The 19,096-nt window shown below is 34.2% G+C and overlaps 1 non-coding gene across 1 annotated transcript; it reads left to right on the top strand.

Moving 5' to 3' along the window:
* The first annotated feature begins 786 nt into the window (after nt 1-786).
* Nucleotides 787-919, top strand: LOC126005093 (small nucleolar RNA SNORA51). The gene has a single exon (XR_007494271.1). It is a non-coding gene; the product is annotated as a small nucleolar RNA SNORA51 (small nucleolar RNA).
* The last annotated feature ends 18,177 nt before the right edge of the window (nt 920-19,096 follow it).

The raw sequence follows: 19,096 nt of genomic DNA, 5'->3' as shown, positions 1-19,096 counted from the left end.
ACTTTGATACACATATGTTATTTTTCTTTCTTTGAGTGGGTGGGTTTGAGGGCCATAACTGGCAGTTTTAGAGACTATTTCTCATTCTGTACTCAGAAATGACCTTGGTAGTGCTTGGAAATGTTATACAGGGGCCAGGAAACTAACTTGGATTCCCCTACATGCAAGATAAGTGTCTTGGTAGCCCAAGCAATGGCATAGCAGTAGGGCATTTGCCTTGCATATGGCAGACCGAGGACAGACCCAGGTTTGATCCGTGGCATCCCACATTGTCCCCCAAGCCTACCAAGAATGATTTCTGAGCACAGAGCCAGGAGTAACCCCTGAGCATCGCCATGTGTGGCCCAAAAACTAAAACAAAGAAACAAAACAAAGGGAAGTGCCTTGAACCCTTTACCATTTCTCTAATCCCATATGTTTATTTTCTAAGTAAGCATAGGAGAAACTTACATAATTTTATAATTCAATGTGACTTCAATAAAAATTAAAATAAGAATAAAAAATTTGGACAAACAAACATTCTACCCATTGTACTATTGCTCCTGACTATCCCTGGCACCCCATGTGGTATTGGAAGTCACTCAAGGACTGATTCCTGAGTGCAAATCCAGGAGTGAGTCCCAAGCACTGCAGAAGTGGCCAAAAACCAACAACAAAGCCTGTCTAAAGTACAGGCCGGTGTGGGGTGGGGAGGAAGGACACTTGGGATATTGGTTATGGGAATGTTGCACTGGTGAAGGATTTTATATATATATATATATTTTAAAAAAGAAAAAGAAAAGATAAGGCCTTCTAATTCTTACCACAGACTGTGTTCTTTACACTGACTGTAAAGAAAGAGGAGGTACAGTAAATGCACTCCATGTACACCTCAACACAGGCCCTTTGCCTTGTATGTATTGTGAATGGGGGGACAAAAAAAAACCAACAACAAAATAAATTTTAAAATTAAGAATAACACAGTAATTTTACATAATCACAGATTATGTAAATATTTAGCAGCGTTAACTACATAAACATGTTTAATAAATGATAGCAATTAAGTAAATATTAATTATATGGCTATTACAAAAATTAAACAATACAATGCGAATGTTTGTAAACTTTGAAATATAACGTAGTATTAAAAATATTGTAACATTTTGTGTTTAATATTTTCTCATTGGCCATAAATGAACTGAAACATTTCAAAGCTCTTCTATTCTTAAGATGTAGTCATTTATCTATTTCCAAAAGAATAAAAATATGGAATTGGATGTTATTAATAAAATTTAGCTATTAGTATATATTCTTTACTCTCAAAACATTTCTTTCAGATATATGCCATTATTTTTATCACATTTATTATATCATAAAATGTATGTCATACCATTAGCAAATAATGAGGTTAATATGCTTTTTCTTAACCAAAGCCCTAATCTGTGTTAAGCAAAAACAAGCTTGATGACAAATTCTCAGACTGTGAATGAATGAGTGAGAAATGCCAGTCCAATAACAAATACGTTAGAAAAGTTACCAATGCAAATTGGGATTAGAAAGGAATATTTCTTTTCACTCCTGGATGTTTATACTAGTGGTTCATCCATGCATGGGCAGCAAAACACAGGAAATCTGTGCTATGAATTGTTAGAATCTAAGGGAGTCCATGATTGACTCATGTGTTGTTTCTATACTAGTCTTGCCAATTATATTTTTAAACAGCGGCTACTGTTATATACTTTTCTCTCTCTCAGGAGTTCACAAACAAGTTTTTAATTTTAAGGTCAAATTGGAGGTCACTCTCAAGGTATGGGAAATTCCACTCCCACAGCAGTGTCTGGACACAATTTCTTTCTCCCATAGGACATTCTGGAATGTAAAATCACAGGCAGGACAGGCAAAGTGAGACATAGAACAAGGTTGCAGAAAGGGCTCAGTGGAAAATAGTTTTCTTCTATCTTAATATAAAATTATATATTTATATATTTTAATATAAAATGAAAAACATAAATCTGAAAAGAATAAAGTTTGTGAAAAGTACTAATTTTACCAATGTTTGGAGTAGAAAGATTCAATCTCTTACAAAAATAGCTTTAGTGTTTCATATTTTATTAAATATATTATAACTTTTCATGAACAAGTAGACAGGGGAATATCTGAATAATAGCTGAATAATACTCATCCCAGAAAAAGACTCAACACACCTGGTTTCTATAGATTTATTAGCTCAGCTAATATTGATGAAGAAGAAATTAATCCATATTATTGATATCTTGATAATAATAGTATATCCATCCCCCAAAACTTAATTTTATTATGAAAAGTATGGAAGTATTCTAAACCTTTCTAATTTTATGAAAAAATATGAGCCAATTAATATCTCCAGTGTTATGTTGTGACTTATAAACGAACACTTCACTTAGAATACAAGTATTGCCCATGAGTACAGCAACCATATACTAAGGAAGGGCAAATGCTCAATCAGCGTCTTGTATTCTGAATGCAATCTCATTTTAACACCCATGATTACTTGTTTAACTACCTTCCTCCCTTTTTTCTTCCTTTAATACCCATGATGACTTCTTTAGACCACTCTTTTCCTTTTCTATTCCTTCTAAGCAAAGGCTAATTATAGAAACATGCTGTTGTTTTACTGAGACATTCAGTCCCTATAAATCACTAGCCCAAGTTTTGCTTTGGGTTCATAGACCTGTAGTATGATGTCTCATACAGACTTGATTAAAGGATTTTAAAAACCAAGGATGCTGAAATATGACTAGGTAAAAACAAATTAGAAAAAAAGTGTTCTCTTTGTGAAGCACCAGCCACATCCAATCTGTATGAGCCCTAGTAAATTACCCACCTGTTTTCACTTACATGACATTAAAAAACACTTATACATCATTACATTTTTGTATCATATTAGTGAAAATGAATGCAAACATAATATGAGATAAACAATGTTAATGAGATGGAAAGTTGTGCCTGTGTTGCCTTGATAAGATTATTGTGGCCCTGATCAACTTGTGGTCATTTTATGGAATTCTTTGGACCTTGTTTTATGGACGAAGTACAGAAGGAGACCTTCACTTCCACTACCTGCTATTTCTCTACTTACAATGGACTACTCATTCATAAAATTGAATTGGATTATGAAAAGATGCTGGAATTTTAAAAATTTAGTGGAAATAAGGTTGATTTTTTTTTCAGGTTGATATTTTTAATAGGTCAACGTGGAAAGATAATTACTATGCACACACATAACAATTGTAGCTTTATGAATTAAATGTGCAATCAGAATATAGCCATAAATAAATATATTAATATATAATATATATTTTATTTATCTGTAAATAAAATATAATAAATAAATGTATTTATTTTACTAATGAAATTTTCTATTAGGCAAAATTTTATTCAAATAATTCTCAAATTTGGACCATCTAATGGCAGGCCAAATTGTATCAGTGATACAATGATATGATCAGCTAACAAACAAAATTCATATTTTTCTAGGAGAAAAGTGATATGCTTAGCAAGGGGATAAGAATCCTAACTTTATTTAATAAATTTCATAGTAACCAAAATGTATTAAAACAACACTATTTCAATCACCAACCAATTTTCATGAAGAATTTTAAAAAGCAAAACATGAAAGTTTAATTTCAATGATTTTTGTTTAGACAAGTGCTTCAGTGTGTTTATGCAATCTTTGAGAAGGCAGCAGGAAACACGGGTGACTGATCATGGAATATGGTACCCTGCCTCACAACAGGCTTCACCATATGACATGTATGGGATCCACAGTTGGTAAAGAGAGTGAAAGACTCTGACTTTCTTTCTTTCTTTCTTTCTTTCTTTCTTTCTTTCTTTCTTTCTTTCTTTCTTTCTTTCTTTCTTTCTTTCTTTCTTTCTTTCTTTCTTTCTTTCTTTCTTTCTTTCTTTCTTTCTTTCTTTCTTTCTTTCTTCTTTCTTTCTTTCTTCTTTCTTTCTTTCTTTCTTTCTTTCTTTCTTTCTTTCTTTCTTTCTTTCTTTCTTTCTTTCTTCTTTCTTTCTTTCTTTCTTTCTTTCTTTCTTTCTTTCTTTCTTCTTTCTTTCTTTCTTTCTTTCTTTCTTTCTTTCTTTCTTTCTTTCTTTCTTTCTTTCTTTCTTTCTTTCTTTCTTTCTTTCTTTCTTTCTTTCTTTCTTTCTTTCTTTCTTTCTTTCTCTTTCTTTCTTTCTCTCTTTCTTTCTTTCTTCCTTCCTTTCTTCTTTCTTTCTTTCATTCACTTTCTCTTTCTTTTTCTTTTTTCTTTCTTTCTTTCTTTCTTTCTTTCTCTTTCTTTCTCTCTTTCTTTCTTTCTTTCTTTCTTCCTTTCTTCTTTCTTTCTTTCACTTTCTCTTTCTTTTTTCTTTCTTTTCTTTTTTCTTTCTTTCTTTGTTCTTCCTTTCTTCTTTCTTTTCTTCTTTCTTTTTTCTTCCTTCCTTCTTTCTTTCTTTCTTGCTTGCTTTCTCTTCTTTCTTTCTTTCTTTCTTCCTTCTTTCTTTTATTCTCTTTCTTTTTCTTTCTTCTTTTTCCTTCTTTTTCTCTTTCTTTCTTCCTTCTCTTTCATTCTTTCTTTTTTCTTTCTTTCTTCTCTTTTTCTTTCTTTCTTTTTCTTTCTTTTTTCTTCCTTCCTTCCTTCCTTTCATTCTTCTTTCTTCTTCCTTCCTTCCTTCCTTCCTTCCTTCCTTCCTTCCTTCCTTCCTTCCTTCCTTCCTTCCTTCCTTCCTTCCTTCCTTCCTTCCTTCCTTCCTTCCTTCCTTCCTTCCTTCCTTCCTTTCTTTCTTGCTTTCTTTTTCTTTTAAAATATTATTCCTTTATTTAAGCACTGTTGTTTCAAAATTGTTCATATTTGAGTTTCAGTCATAGAATGTAAACCAGCCTTCACCAGTGCACTTTCCCCACCACCAATACACCAGTTCCCCTCCCATCCACTCTCCTCTATTACTTGACTCTTATACAGGCATTTTGCCTCCCTCTCTTTCTCTCTCTCTCTCACTCTCTCTCTCCTTCCTTCCCCTCTCTCTCCTTTCTGACACTGTGGTTTGTATTGTTGGTGAAAGGGTACCATATATACCATTTTATCCCCTTTTAGCGCCTAGTTCTTGTCCAGAGTAATCAGTTCTAACTATCTTTGTCATAGTGGATGATTTTCTACTCTGAATGCACTGACTGCTCTTTGTGGCAAGTTTCCTACTATGGACTGGTCTTCTTAATCCTCATCTCTATTGTATCTGGATATAATTAACATGCTTCCTTTATTTTTTCTTATATACAACAAATGAGTGAGATTTGTCTATTTCTTTATATCTATCCCTCTTCATCTGACTCCTTTCACTCAGCATAATAATCTCCATATCCATTTATGCATAAACAAATTTCATAACTTCATTTCCTAACAGCTACATAGGTAGGTATACCTACCATTGAGTAGGTATACCACAGTTTCTTTAGCCAATCATCTGCTCTTGGGCACTTGGGTTGTTTCTCGATTCTGGCTATTGTAAATAGTGCTGTGATGACCATAGGAATGCATAGGGATTTTCTACATGGTGTTTTTGGGTTCCTAGTTATACCCCTAGGAATGATATGGCAGCTCAATTTCTGGGGGTTTTGTTTGTGTTGTTTTGTTTCTTTTGAGGAATATCCATGTTGTTTTCCAAAAAGGCTGAACTAGTTGACATTCCCACTAGCAATGAATGAGAGTCCCTTTCTCCCTGCAATCTATGCCTGTACTGGTTGTTCTTATTCTTTGTGATGTGACAGTCCCTCTGGTGTGAGAAAATATCTTAAAAGTTTTGACAGAATTCACTAGTGAAATCATCTTGGCCTGGTCTTTTGCTTTGGGAAGCCTTTTTATTACCATTTCAATTTCCTCAAGAGTGATTACATATTATCTGTTCATATATTCCAGATCATCTTGGTTCAGTCTTGGGAGGTTATAGGACTCTAGGATTTATCAATTTCCCTCCAAGGTCTCTTGTTTTGTGGAATAGAGTTTCCTAAAGAAATCTCTTATTTCTTCTCAAATTTTTGTAGAATCTGTAGTGACTATCACTTTTTGATGTGATTAATTAAATTTATCTCACTCTTTGTGAGTATTGCTAATGGTTTATCAATCTTGTTTATTTTTTTTAAAGAACCAATCTTGCTTTGATTGATCTTTTGAAATTTTGGGGGATTTAAATTTCATTGATTTCTGTTCCAAGTTTTATTATTTACTCTTGCCTGCCTATATTTAGTTCATTTTGATCATATTTTTAATTTGTTAAGCTGTACCAGTAAGTGTAACATATGAAGTAATTTTGCAGATATAATTAATTATTCAACTGTAACAGTTAATTTTTAACATAATTTCTTTATGTAAACACCATGAATACAGTTACTCATAATACATTCTTTCTGATATTCAATGGTCTAACACCAATCTCTACACCAATGTGACACCGTCCAATATTGTACTCAGTATCCCACTCTCCTTCAAGCCTTCTACTTAGCAAGTGTGAATAATTTACTTAGTACTGCTTATTACAACTAAATAGTAATGGAATTATTGGGGGGGGACAGTAAAAGAAAATTTGTGAAAATTGTCATATCTCACAGTAGGGTCATTATGTCATTTTCTAAAGGTTTACTCAGCTGTTTTTTTGCTAGTTGAACCTTCTGTTGGTTTTGTTTGTTGAGCTTAGGTAGTTTCTATCATAATTTCACATCTAATTTAGGACATTCCTAATGGGATGTCAGTATTGAAAAAATATGGTTGAGTCACACATGCAACCATACTCCAGGACTCTTAGGATCTGTAGCTGACTTTAGTCCATGAACTGACATTTTGGCAGCTGTGGATCTAGTGTATGGCTGTCAGGGCTTCTGAAAAGATGGAATCATGGCCTAGAGGAGGGTTGGTGGGAGGAAGGTGGCCCATTGCTATGCTCAAAAAAAACCTCAGCGGGGCTGAAGAGATAGCATGGAGGTAGGGCATTTGCCCTGCATGCAGAAGGACAGTGATTCAAATTCCAGTATCCCATATGGTCCCCTGCGCTTGCCAGGGGAGATTTCTGAGCACAGAGCCAGGAGTAAGTAACCCCTTAGCGTTGCCAGGTGTGATCCTAAAACAAAACTAACAAACAAACAAAAACCCTCAGCAACCTCAGCCTTCAAACTGGAATACTGGGATTTTTTGGGTGACTAAAATCTTTTAAATAAATCTTATAAAAAAGAAAAATAAGGCCCCAAATCTTATACACTTTATTGTACAAAATTTAATCATTTTTCTTCAGGTTATTAAATATGAATTCTTCTATTATAACATAACACCCTATATATATTTTAGTTTAGCATTTGGCATATTGTATTAAAGTTAGTTACGTGTTTTCCAACCCAGACCAGGCAGGGAGTGGGGAGAAAAGGGGAGAGAAAAGTGCTTTTGTGGTAGTTATTGTCTTTCCAGTCACAGACACAAAGTAATTGCTCAAACAACTTTTTTTTTAAAACTATAGGTCCTAAGCTTAAAAATAAGCTTAAGTTTGAACATTGATTTTTTTTAAATAATTTTTATTTTGACAAAAGTTGATTACAAATCTACCACAGTAATATTTTAGGTACATAGTGACATTGAATCAGGGGCATTCCCCTAATTCAACCAATATTGTCCTCCCTCCACCCCTGTTCCCAGCATGCATCCTATATACCCCTCATTTGCTCCCCAGACTGCTAGTATAAGTAGTCCCCTCTGTGTCTAGCTTGTTATAGATTAGGTATCAATTCTGTTGTCATTGGCTTTGGATTTGGTGTTTAAATTCAAATGATCATTCTATTGATCAATTTTTATTTCTACTCAATGTTCATATGACTGTTTGGTCTTGGTACCCTCCATTATTTCCCCCTCAATTTGTGAGGCAGAACAAGGTGGTTCTGTTTGAAGGAAAGAAAAGAAGCGGGGGATCAAACAAGCAAAAAATGGGAGAAGTTCTTCTATAGATATCAATTTAAGAGAAGAAAAGGAAAAAGTAAGAAAAACATAACAACAATACAAAAGTAGTCAAACATAAAAACCTGAAAAGCACCACAGCTTTAAAGACAACAACCAAACAATAACCAGGGTCCCAAAATAAAACAAAACAAAAGAAAAAGAAAAACAGAAAAGCAACAACAATAACAAAAAAATTTATTTGTACTTTTTTTTGCATAGGCACAGTAAATATTGGGGAGATTAGAAAGGGAATTCCTTGGCCTAAGAGATATAGGACTTCTCCACCCTTGAAGTATACTGTAATGGGAATAACTACAGGCTCCATACATGCTCTTTTATTCTCCACTAGATCCTTTTGTGTGAACCTTGATTTTTATACTATAAGGCATAAAATTATATAAATAATCTTGGGCTGTTATATTTCTTAGAATATATATGTAATTTGACTATTTTACATATAGACAAATATAGCAATTGATGGGCATAGAAAACAGTTTCTAATATTTGTGACAACGAAGGGAGTAGTTGACTTTAAAGCTTGAGTAGTTTGTGACCTGATTTTACTTGTTTATATCATGGACTATCTCTGGAGAACAGAAAACTTCCATGCCTCAGTTCTTGGTGAAATGGACTGAGGGACTGGGTGGGATCAGCACATGAGTGAACAAGCTGTCCACAATTTGAGAACTTTGCCTTTTGTGCATCCTATAAGCTCCCAAATAGACTGAGCTTAGGTAGCTTAATTACAGAGACTGCTATTTCCTAAGACTCTAACTGAATCCATCAAACTAACACCACTTTAACCTGAACAAGATTTGATTCTAAAACCTATTTATTGAGTATTTCCCCACACACACACCCTTTGGCTATGTGTTTTTGATTTAGGGATATATACTTACCTATTTGAAAATGTCTATGTTCTGACACATTTTATATTTTTAAAGAAATATTGCATGTAACATAATTTTGAGAAAAATACATACTCAACACAAACAAACAAACAAACAAGAAATAGGTCTTTGAATTTAGAATAATGGATACCTGCAAGGCAGCAACTTGCTTGAGAGATTTTGCTCAAGTAACTTATAACTATCAGTAGAAACCCCTGGGGATTTACGGCTGTTTTTGCAGAAGCTGTTTGCAGTGGAATAAACAGACAAGTGCTCTATATATCATTTTAAGTAAGACAAATAAAGCTCTGTTTCCACCTTACAACGATGTCATTGTCAGTTATATAAGAATAATTCTGTGTGACTTTTTATGAATTCTTCCCCTGTGCAGAAGTACAATGGCCTAATTTTCTACTCCCTGTATTGTAAATAAATGGCCTTCTACGGAAATCTCAGGTACACCCAAACTATCTTATCCTAAGCAAAGAGTATGTATCCTACTCCTAAGTGTTCACCTGTGGAAAGTAAAAAACTGTTGTCCACCTTTGGACAGCAGGAATATTCTCATCTTTTCTCCTCTGCCAATGGCAGTATTACCCTCCACTGCCCAGTTCCATTGCAACAATTGACCTACTTCTGTTATTATCTTCAGTTGCCATTTTCTAGTGTTGTGCATACATGGAATCATAGAATATAAGTTCATTGGTGGTCTTTCTCCTTTTCCTTAATATAATTATTTTATAGTTTACCCAGATCATAATGTATTCATTACCATTTATTGCTGAGTAGTTTTCTACTGTACAGATATATAATAATGTATTTGTCCATGTCACATATTGATAGATATTTGAATCACTTCCAGGTTCTAGTCATTACAAAGAAAGGTTTTATAAAGTGTTGTCTACAAATCTTTTCAGGAATGTATGCTTTAATTTCCTTGAGTACGTACTTAAGAATTGTATCACTGGATCAGATGGTAAATGTACAATTAACTTTTTATTTCCAAGGGTTTTGAGGCCCTCATCTGTCTGTGTTCAGGTCTTACTTCTGGCTCTGCACTAAGAGATCACTCCTGGTAAACTCAGGGGATGCTATTGAGTGCTGCAAATCAAACATAGTTGGCTATGTGTAAGGCAAAAACCCCACACTGTATTATAGCTCTGGCCCCACGTACAATTAACCTTTGAAGAAACTGTCATGCAGGGCCAAAGTGATAGTACAGCAGAGAGAGTGCTTATCCTGCAGAGTTGAACACTGAATACTGTGATTTTTGAACAGTGATTACTGAGTGCTAATCCATGAGAAAGCCTTAAGCATCACCTGATGTAGCAACCCCTTCCCCCCCAAAAAAAGCTGCCATACAACAGAAACCTAGAATTGGTCTTTAACAGGAAGTTTATTTATTTAAGGAGCTTACTTATTTAAGACAAGGGTAGGTCCAATATTTTTTTCTAAAAGTTTTATAGCATAGCTTTGACATGAATTCAAAGATTCATGTTCTTTCAAATGAGATGTGAATAGTTTTCATTGTATATTGGCTTTGCATTGTTCCACACAAGTTGTTGACTATTCTTCACTGAATTTTCTTTCTTTCTTTCTTTCTTTCTTTCTTTCTTTCTTTCTTTCTTTCTTTCTTTCTTTCTTTCTTTCTTTCTTTCTTTCTTTCTTTCTTTCTTTCTTTCTTTCTTTCTTTCTTTCTTTCTTTCTTTCTTTCTTTCTTTCTTTCTTTCTTTCTTTCTTTCTTCCTTCCTTCCTTCCTTCCTTCCTTCCTTCCTTCCTTCCTTTCTCTCTCTCTCTTTCTTTCTTTCTTTCTTTCTTTCTTTCTTTCTTTCTTTCTTTCTTTCTTTCTTTCTTTCTTTCTTTCTTTCTTTCTCTTTCTTTCGTTCTTTCTAACTTTTTGTCTTTCATTCTTTCTTTCTTTCTCTCTCTGTTTCTTTCTTTCATTCTTTCTTTCTTTCTTTTTTTCTTTCATTCTTTCTTTCTTTCTCTCTCTGTTTCTTTCTTTCTTTCTTTCTTTCTTTCTTTCTTTCTTTCTTTCTTTCTTTCTTTCTTTCTTTCTTTCTTTCTTTCTTTCTTTCTTTCTTTCTTTCTTTCTTTCTTTCTTTCTTTCTTTCTTTCTTTCTTTCTTTCTTTCTTTCTTTCTTTCTTTCTTTCTTTCTTCCTTCCTTCCTTCCTTCTTTCCTTCCTTTTCTTTTTCAAATCTGTTGTTTGTGATATCTGTCTTTGTATCTATCCACTGATCAGCCTATCTTTATGTCAGCATCATACTGGATTGATTACAGATGGCTTGCAGTAATATATTTATGGGGGTGTTGGTTTTTGGGTCACACCCGGCCGCACTCAGGGGTTACTCCTGGCTCCATGCTCAGAAGTCGCTCCTGGCAGGCTCAGGAGATTCAAACCACCGACTTTCTGCATGCAAGGCACACACTTTACCTCTATGCTATCTCTCTGACCCCCAGGTTTGCAGTAATCTTATAAGTAGGTATGGCCAGGAGCGATTTACTCAGCATTATACTCAGCAGATAGATCCACAGAATAGCAAATGGCATGTTTTTATCTTTTCTGAATAGTTTGGGGTTCTTGGGAAGATGCCAAGAGGTAGAATTGCTGGGTCATATGGAAGTTCAATTTTTAGTTTTGTTTTTGTTTTTGTTTCTCGGCCACACCTGGTGACACTCAGGGGTTACTCCTGGCTATGCGCTCAGAAATCGCTCCTGGCCTGGGAGACCATATGGGACGCCGGGAGATGGAACCCAAACCGTGGTATGTCCTAAGCTAGCTCGGGCAAGGCAGATGCCTTACTGCTTGTGCCACAGCTCTGGCCGCTAATTTTTAGTATTTTTGAGAAGTTTTCATATTCTTGTCCATATTCTTCCATATTGTTTGATAAAAATGCTGAACCAGACAACATTCCCACAATCAATTGAGTGTCCCTTTTCTCCTACATCCACAATACTGGTTTATTCTTTATGATGTATGCCAATATCACTGGATATCTCATTGTTGTTTTAATTTTCATTTCTCAGATATACATGTACATGTACATTTTCATATACCTTTCGGTCACTGTATGTCTTGAGGAAGTTTCTGTTCATCTCTTTCCACCATTTTTTGATAAGATTGGTTGCAAATAGTTCCTTGCAGTTCAGAAGCTTCTTAGCTTGATGTAGTCCCATTTATTTATTTATATATTTTTTTGCTTCTTGCATTTGCTTGACCAATAGCATTAAATGACTAAATATTTCACTAGATTCAAAGTTTTCCTCAATATAATTTATAAATCCATGTTTGGTATTAAGGCCTTTAATACTTTTTTTTTTTTTTTTTTTGGTTTTTGGTTTTTGGGTAACACCCGGCTGCGCTCAGGGATTACTCCTGGCTCTACACTCAGAAATCGTTCCTGGCAGGCTTGGGGGACCAAATGGGATGCCGGGAATTGAACCACTGTCCTTCTGTAATCAAGGCAAAGCCCTACCTCCATGTTATCTCTCTGGCCCTTTCAATACATTTTTATTTGAATTTTGTGTTGTGCTATAAAGGGGATTGAACTAATTATTATTAATTTGACAACTCAGATTTCCCAACATTGAAGAGGCTTTCTTTGCTCCACATCATACCTTTTGCTTATTTATTGAAGATTAGCTGTCCATATCTGGGGATGTTTCTTTGACTCTCCATTCAATTTCATTGTTCTGAGAGTCTATCATTATCCTAATATCATGCTGTATTGATCACTACAATTTTATAGCATAGTTTGAAGTTGAGGCTAGAGAAACCTCTTATCTTCCTTTTCTAAGATTGCTTTGGCTCTACTAGGCGTGGGGAAGGTATTTCATCAGTATTTGATGTGTTACTGAGCCTAGAGCCAGGAGTAACCCATGAGCATTGTTGGGTGTGACCCAAAAACAAAAAAAAATGTTATGAGTATATTTATAGGAACTGCATATAATATGCAGAATGTTTGGTGCAAAATTGTAATTTTCACAATATTAATCTTTCTAATCTTATGAGCAGGAAATGTGTTTCTATTTCTTTTGTTCTTTTTTATGCCTTTTATCAGTGCTTTATATTTTTCTTTGTATTGAGCTGATTTCCAAGTACTTGCTCTTCTGAGGCTAAAACTTTATTCTTAAATGACATGTTGCTATCCTCCACACAAAGCTTCTTAGTTACTCACTGTCATCAGTGATGTTAAATTTAAATAAAAAATCCATACAATAAATTTATCTCAGTAATCATAAAATGTAAACCTAATTATCTACTTACATCTTGTATGAATGTGAATTCATTTTATCAATATTCCCTTCTGTAACATGGTGTAATATAAGAGCTTTTAAATTCTGCACTGTTGACATTTGGGAAAGAATATTTCTTTGGACTAGGTGAGTGGGAAAGCTAACTTGTCCATTATGGTATGTATTCACATCCCAAGGCTCTATCCACAAGTTATTCATTGAACTTCAGTTGCCATGACTATCAAAAATGTCTCCAGATATTGACAAATGTCCTCCTTGGGATATGCAGAGGGTTTCAAAGTCACTTCCAGTTGAAAACACTGATGAAATTGAACGAATAGATAGAATATGAATTACAGATTTCCTATCTTCTAGCTCTGAAAATTCAAGTATATTATTGTTTATAACCTAAGTTTCTGTGAGAATCAGCTTTAAAATTAAGGTTAGGTTTTAAAATTTTATAGCAAACTCTGCATAACTCAGCAAATGTTAAACAAAATTAACTCCTTTATTCCCAGTTTGTGTACATTCATCTAAGATGATAATGTTGGTCAGAGATTTTATCTTATTTCATATTTGGCCTTTGATTTTAAACAATGAAGTGAAAGATTCTTGCACCCAAATGCTTGCTAGGTTTTTAATGGTTATAGATGTAAATATAAATATACATAACTATATATAGATATTACTAATATCTTTTGGAGTTTCTTCATTCAGTAATTTCTATTTTCTTAGAATAGTAATTTCTATTTTCATAGAAAAATAAGCAAGGTTTTCATGCTACTACTGTATTATTTTCCCTTTATTAGTTTTAAAAAAGAATTGATATTCAGAGTTCAAAAAATACAGTTTAGTCATTTACTAACAGTACTGTGAGACAAAACAGTAAATGATGTAACAAGAGAATGCTCTTGGTTTGATTTTAAACACCAACTTCTATTGAATGTAGAGTAAGAACATATAATTTATACTGTATTTAATCTGTTCAAAGAAATATTCTTCAGATACTATAATTTTCCTTTATATTCTTAGTTATCTGTTTTGACTTTCTAACCATTAGAGATAGCTGTTAGTAAGGAAGATGTCTCAGGTACTAAAGTGATTGGTAAAGAGTAAAATGATTCCTTCTTTCTGGACAGATTTTTAATACAAGTTGATACCAATTCAAACTTGATGCCAATTCTCACAGTTTTAGTTATCATGGAAGATTTTGTAGCCATCTTGGGATCTGAATAAAAACATTTTTAGTCAGAAATTTCACTCTTAACTGAAGAGCATAATGTGGCAATATTCACTTAGGGGAATTTTAGTAGGTGGCAAAAATGTAATCTATTTAGATATTAAGTTGAACATAGACCTGAGTAATGTGGTTAAGAATAATTGGCATTCAATTATTAAAAGCTTCAAAGAGGACTTTGACAAGTGGAATTCCCTAAATTTGCATTTGTGAGGTAAAGCTGGAGTGCTGAAATGATTTCAGTACCACAGTTTAATTTCCTGCCTCCCTTTGTTCCTTTGGGATATACTTTTCAGTAAATTGGAGAAATTTATTTCTACATTTACATCGAAAGAAATTAAAGGAAAAGCTGAGAACTTCTGAAGGAAGTGGTAAGTTAAAACTAGAAGGTAGGTGTGTGTGTGTGTGTGTGTGTGTGTGTGTGTGTGTGTGTGTGTGTGTGTGTGAGAGAGAGAGAGAGAGAGAGAGAAAGAGAGAGAGAGAGAGGGAGAGAGTTTGTATGCATGTAGCAGAGACATTAGTTAAGCCTTTGAAAGTCTAATACAGTTTTTTTATTTAGCCTTCACATCAGAACATAATAATGCCTGTGTGTATATTTTAGCTCCTTATACCTTGTGCAATTTGCCATCATGGATAAATTAATGACCTTGTTGTTGAGCTATTTAGAAGTATTTATTTAATTTGGATTACCCAAGAAATATAAATTTTTAAAAAGCATATATCAAGTACATTGGTGGTGCTAAAAAGTTCAGTGCTAAATATCCAATCCACAGAGTTAACAACACAGAAATTATGATAACCAAACTTTAACAATCAAACTTTAAAAGGGTCTGGTTAAGAGGACAGTGTGGGAGAGAGTGATATGAGAAGAAATCTGGGATCACTGATGAAGGGAGGTTGATAATGGTGCTGGGATTGGTGCTAGAATATTGTATTCTAAAATTCAACTATAAATAACTTTGTAAATCATAATGCTTTAGTTTAAAAAAGTTATTAAATTTCATATCTAAGATGGAGGAGGAGAAAACCACACTATCATTAATTTGTACTTCTTGATAAACTTCTGAAAAATTTATACATGCTATCTGATTAAAGTCTTTTGGTATACATACATACATACATATATATATATCTGTGTATACCAAGACTTTTATATATACACAGAAGATTAAAATTTAACACTTCATTTTATATTAATATATTTATTTAAGCACTTTGATTAATAGCATGTTTGTAGTTGGGTTTCAGTCATAAACATATATTTTCCTTCACCAGTGCAACCATCCCACCACCAATGAACCCATCTCCCTCCTCCCCCACCTCCTGCCTATCTTAGAGATAGGCATTCAATTTCACTCACTACTATTATTATGATAGTTGTTGGTATAGTCATTTCTCTAGTTGCACTCACCAATCTTTGTGGTAAGCTTCATATCACGGGCTGGTCCTTTTAAACCTTATCTCTATTGTCTCTGGGTATTATTACCATACTATCTTTTATTTCTTCTTAAATCCCACAGATGAATGAAACTATTCTGTGATATCTCTCCTTCTGACTCATTTTACTCAGCATACTAGTTTTCATGGCCATCCATGTATAGGAAAATTTTATGACTTCATTTTTCTTGATGGATGAATAGTATTCTAATGTATATATGTATACCATAGTTTCTTTAGCCACTCATTTATTGTCAGGCATCTGGGTTGTTTTCAGATTCTGGCTATTGTAAATAGTGCTACAATGAACATACACATGCAGAGGACATTTTTATAATGTTTTATGTTCCTATACCTTAGGAGTGGTATAGCTAGATCATATGTTAACTTCTTTCTTAGCTATTTTATATATCTTGGTCATGACAACAAAATCCAATATAAACATAATTGTCTGAGTTCTGGAATTGTAGCACAAACCAGAAGTTTCATTGAATCATATAAGAATATACCTGAATAGGAGGGTTGGAGAGAAAATACAGCAGTTAGATGCTTTCTTTGCATGCCTCCAATACTGGTTTGAGCTCCTACACCAAATATAGTCCCGATAGCACCCGTCAATAGTGTTCCTTGAGCAAAGTCAGGAGAAAGCTTTGAAGAATGCTGGATATGGCTCCACCACAGACAAAAAAGAACATAATTAGATCGATTATGTTATATCTAAGTATTTTTTGTATGTTGGGGAATATAAGGACAAAAATAAAGAATTTGAACACGATAACATTTTATCATTGTTGTTTTAAATAACAACTACCATTTGTTTTTTGGGTTTTTTTGAAATTATTATTTTTTTATTTAACCAACTTTATTACATACATGATTGTATTTGGGTTTCAGTCATGTAAAGAACACCACCCATCACCAGTACAACATTCCCGTCACCAATGTCCCAAATCTCCCTCCTCCCCACCCAACCCCTGCCTGTACTCTAGACAGGCTTTCTATTTCCCTCGTACATTCTCATTATTAGGATAGTTCAAAACGTAGTTATTGTTATGTGAATATTTTATTAAATCCTCACAACTTCTTGAAGTAAAGATTCACACAATTTTATAGGTGGGGAAATTTCACTATAAAAAAAATTAAATGTCAACCCCAAAAACACAGAAGCAGGTTTCAGAAACAGGATCCCAATCTAGACAATGTGGCCTCAAAATTTAGTGCTTACAGTAAGTTGGTTTGACTTTACATAATTCACAAAACTGCACATTTCTGAGAAATTCTCGCTCTCTGTATCAGAAGAGTGGGGTCCATGGAAAACCCACCTGCATATATCTGTACTCCAAACCCCATTTCGCTTTTTAGCCAAAGCACCCAGAAATGAACTGCAAAAAAATGGCCTGAGCCATTGGGACCATAGATGGGCAAGTGATTGTGAAAACTGTATGCAAAAGTTCAGCTTGTGAATTTCTTTTCCTTTTCTTTTTATATTTTCCTGTTGCCTTCCTGAAATACACCAGTATCATCATGCTTGGTACCACCCAGGCTTGGCCCTGAGGCCAACAGCCCTTTGTTGATAGCTGTTGTCCTGTTGTCCTGATTGATCTCACTCTGGAGAGGTTTCTGCTCGTTCGTTCAGAATTGTTCCAAACCCTTGAAACGAGAAACAAGAAAAGACTGAGTTTCATTTTCATTACAGTGGATTTAAATTAGGTTTAGTCTCAAATTACTCTGCTGGGGTTTGTTTTTCCAGTTTTATTTGTTGGTTTACTTAAAAGATGATGCCCTGCCAGTTCACGGTGTGAAGTATCATTGTTCTGTCTAGACAGGCTTTCCCCACACTCAAAGACTCAGAATGGCAGCATGAAAAGGACAGGGGCAAGCATATTAGGCTCCTTTGTTGATTAGGAATCCCTGGAAGAAGTTCAGCCCATTCTGGGGTTACCTGCATAGCAGCTCAGGGTGCATAATCTCTGGGGTGTTTTTTTTTTATAAGATTTTTCTTTCTCTCAATAAAATGATTTGTCTCACTACAAAAGAAAAATCAACACTTAAGGATGGGTAAGAGAAGTAACAGGACAAGTGTCTATGGCAACAAACCATCCAAGTCCAGTCCTTTCTCTCCTCTACACAGATTTGAAAGAGCATGCCTGGGCCTGAATTTCCTGTTTGGAAGATTCCTTGACCAATGTCTACATTCCTGGGATGAAAAGCATTCTTAATGATTATTTTTATCTAGACATTTTTTAGCATATGGTAAAAATAAGTTTATATCTTTATGTCTAGAAAATGTATCTTTTATTTTGCTATTTTAACATGAGTAGAATTAAAATAGTCCATGACCACTTTGCTGAGGAATAGTCCATTATGTAATCATTTTTATTTCTGACAACTTTCCCCAGTACTTGAACTTGTAATGAAGTCGAAGGTTAAAATTTCACAATTAACTCCCTTGTCCTTCCTCCAACACTAGACAAGCTAATAAACAACTACTGATGAGTGTATGTTTGACATCCTAAGTCATTAACCCAAGGTGATGTGGTAGAGAATAAAAAGAACACTTTCATTCCAAAGCCTGTTACAAAAATGTTCTCACGCAACGAAATGGTTATCAACCATTATAACAAGCTACTTCCTTTTTAGAATTTGCACAGGGATTCAGAATTCTAATAAAGAATCTAATGGCTGAAGTAAGATATGTTATTATATCTTTTACATTTCTCCCTTTAAAATAACTATTCAATATCAGTTTTGTTATTCTGTTGCTAAACCTACTCTTACTTTAATTTACTTCCTCTTAACAGGATAAATCGTAACTACATAGCTTAGGTTAAGGGCAGTGACTTATTTTAGAGCAACAATTTTACAGAATTTTTCTGTAGCAATTTTAGACTGTAGTTTTGATATAACCCAAAGAAATTGGAATATGAATCAAAACATCTATTTTCAAAGTAGCCCTGCAGAGTAAAATCACATACACACAGAGAAAGAAAAGAAAACACAAGACGTGTAGACATGCACCCACTTTACACATCACACCTACACACTGCTATAGTTCATATAGTTGCCTCTTGGTATTCTGTCACCTTCCTGCTGCCATTCTTTCTTTTCCCTTTCTTCTTTTAGCCTTTTTAAATGAATAGGCTAGTTCTCGGTCTCACTTCAACTTTCTTTTATTTCTAAACCTCCAACAATCTTATTTTTAGCACTACCTCTCTGAGGGTAACCCAAATAGAAGTCATTAGTGACTTCATATTTGCAAAAGTTAATTAAGCAATTTTTAGCCCTTATCTCATTGGTCCACATCTAACATTAAAAATTAGC

Source organism: Suncus etruscus, chromosome 3 (assembly GCF_024139225.1).
Source record: "Suncus etruscus isolate mSunEtr1 chromosome 3, mSunEtr1.pri.cur, whole genome shotgun sequence".
NCBI classification, from domain to species: Eukaryota; Metazoa; Chordata; class Mammalia; order Eulipotyphla; family Soricidae; genus Suncus; species Suncus etruscus.
The sequence above is the reverse complement of the archived record's forward strand: the minus strand, read 5'-3'. Positions and strand labels throughout refer to the sequence as shown.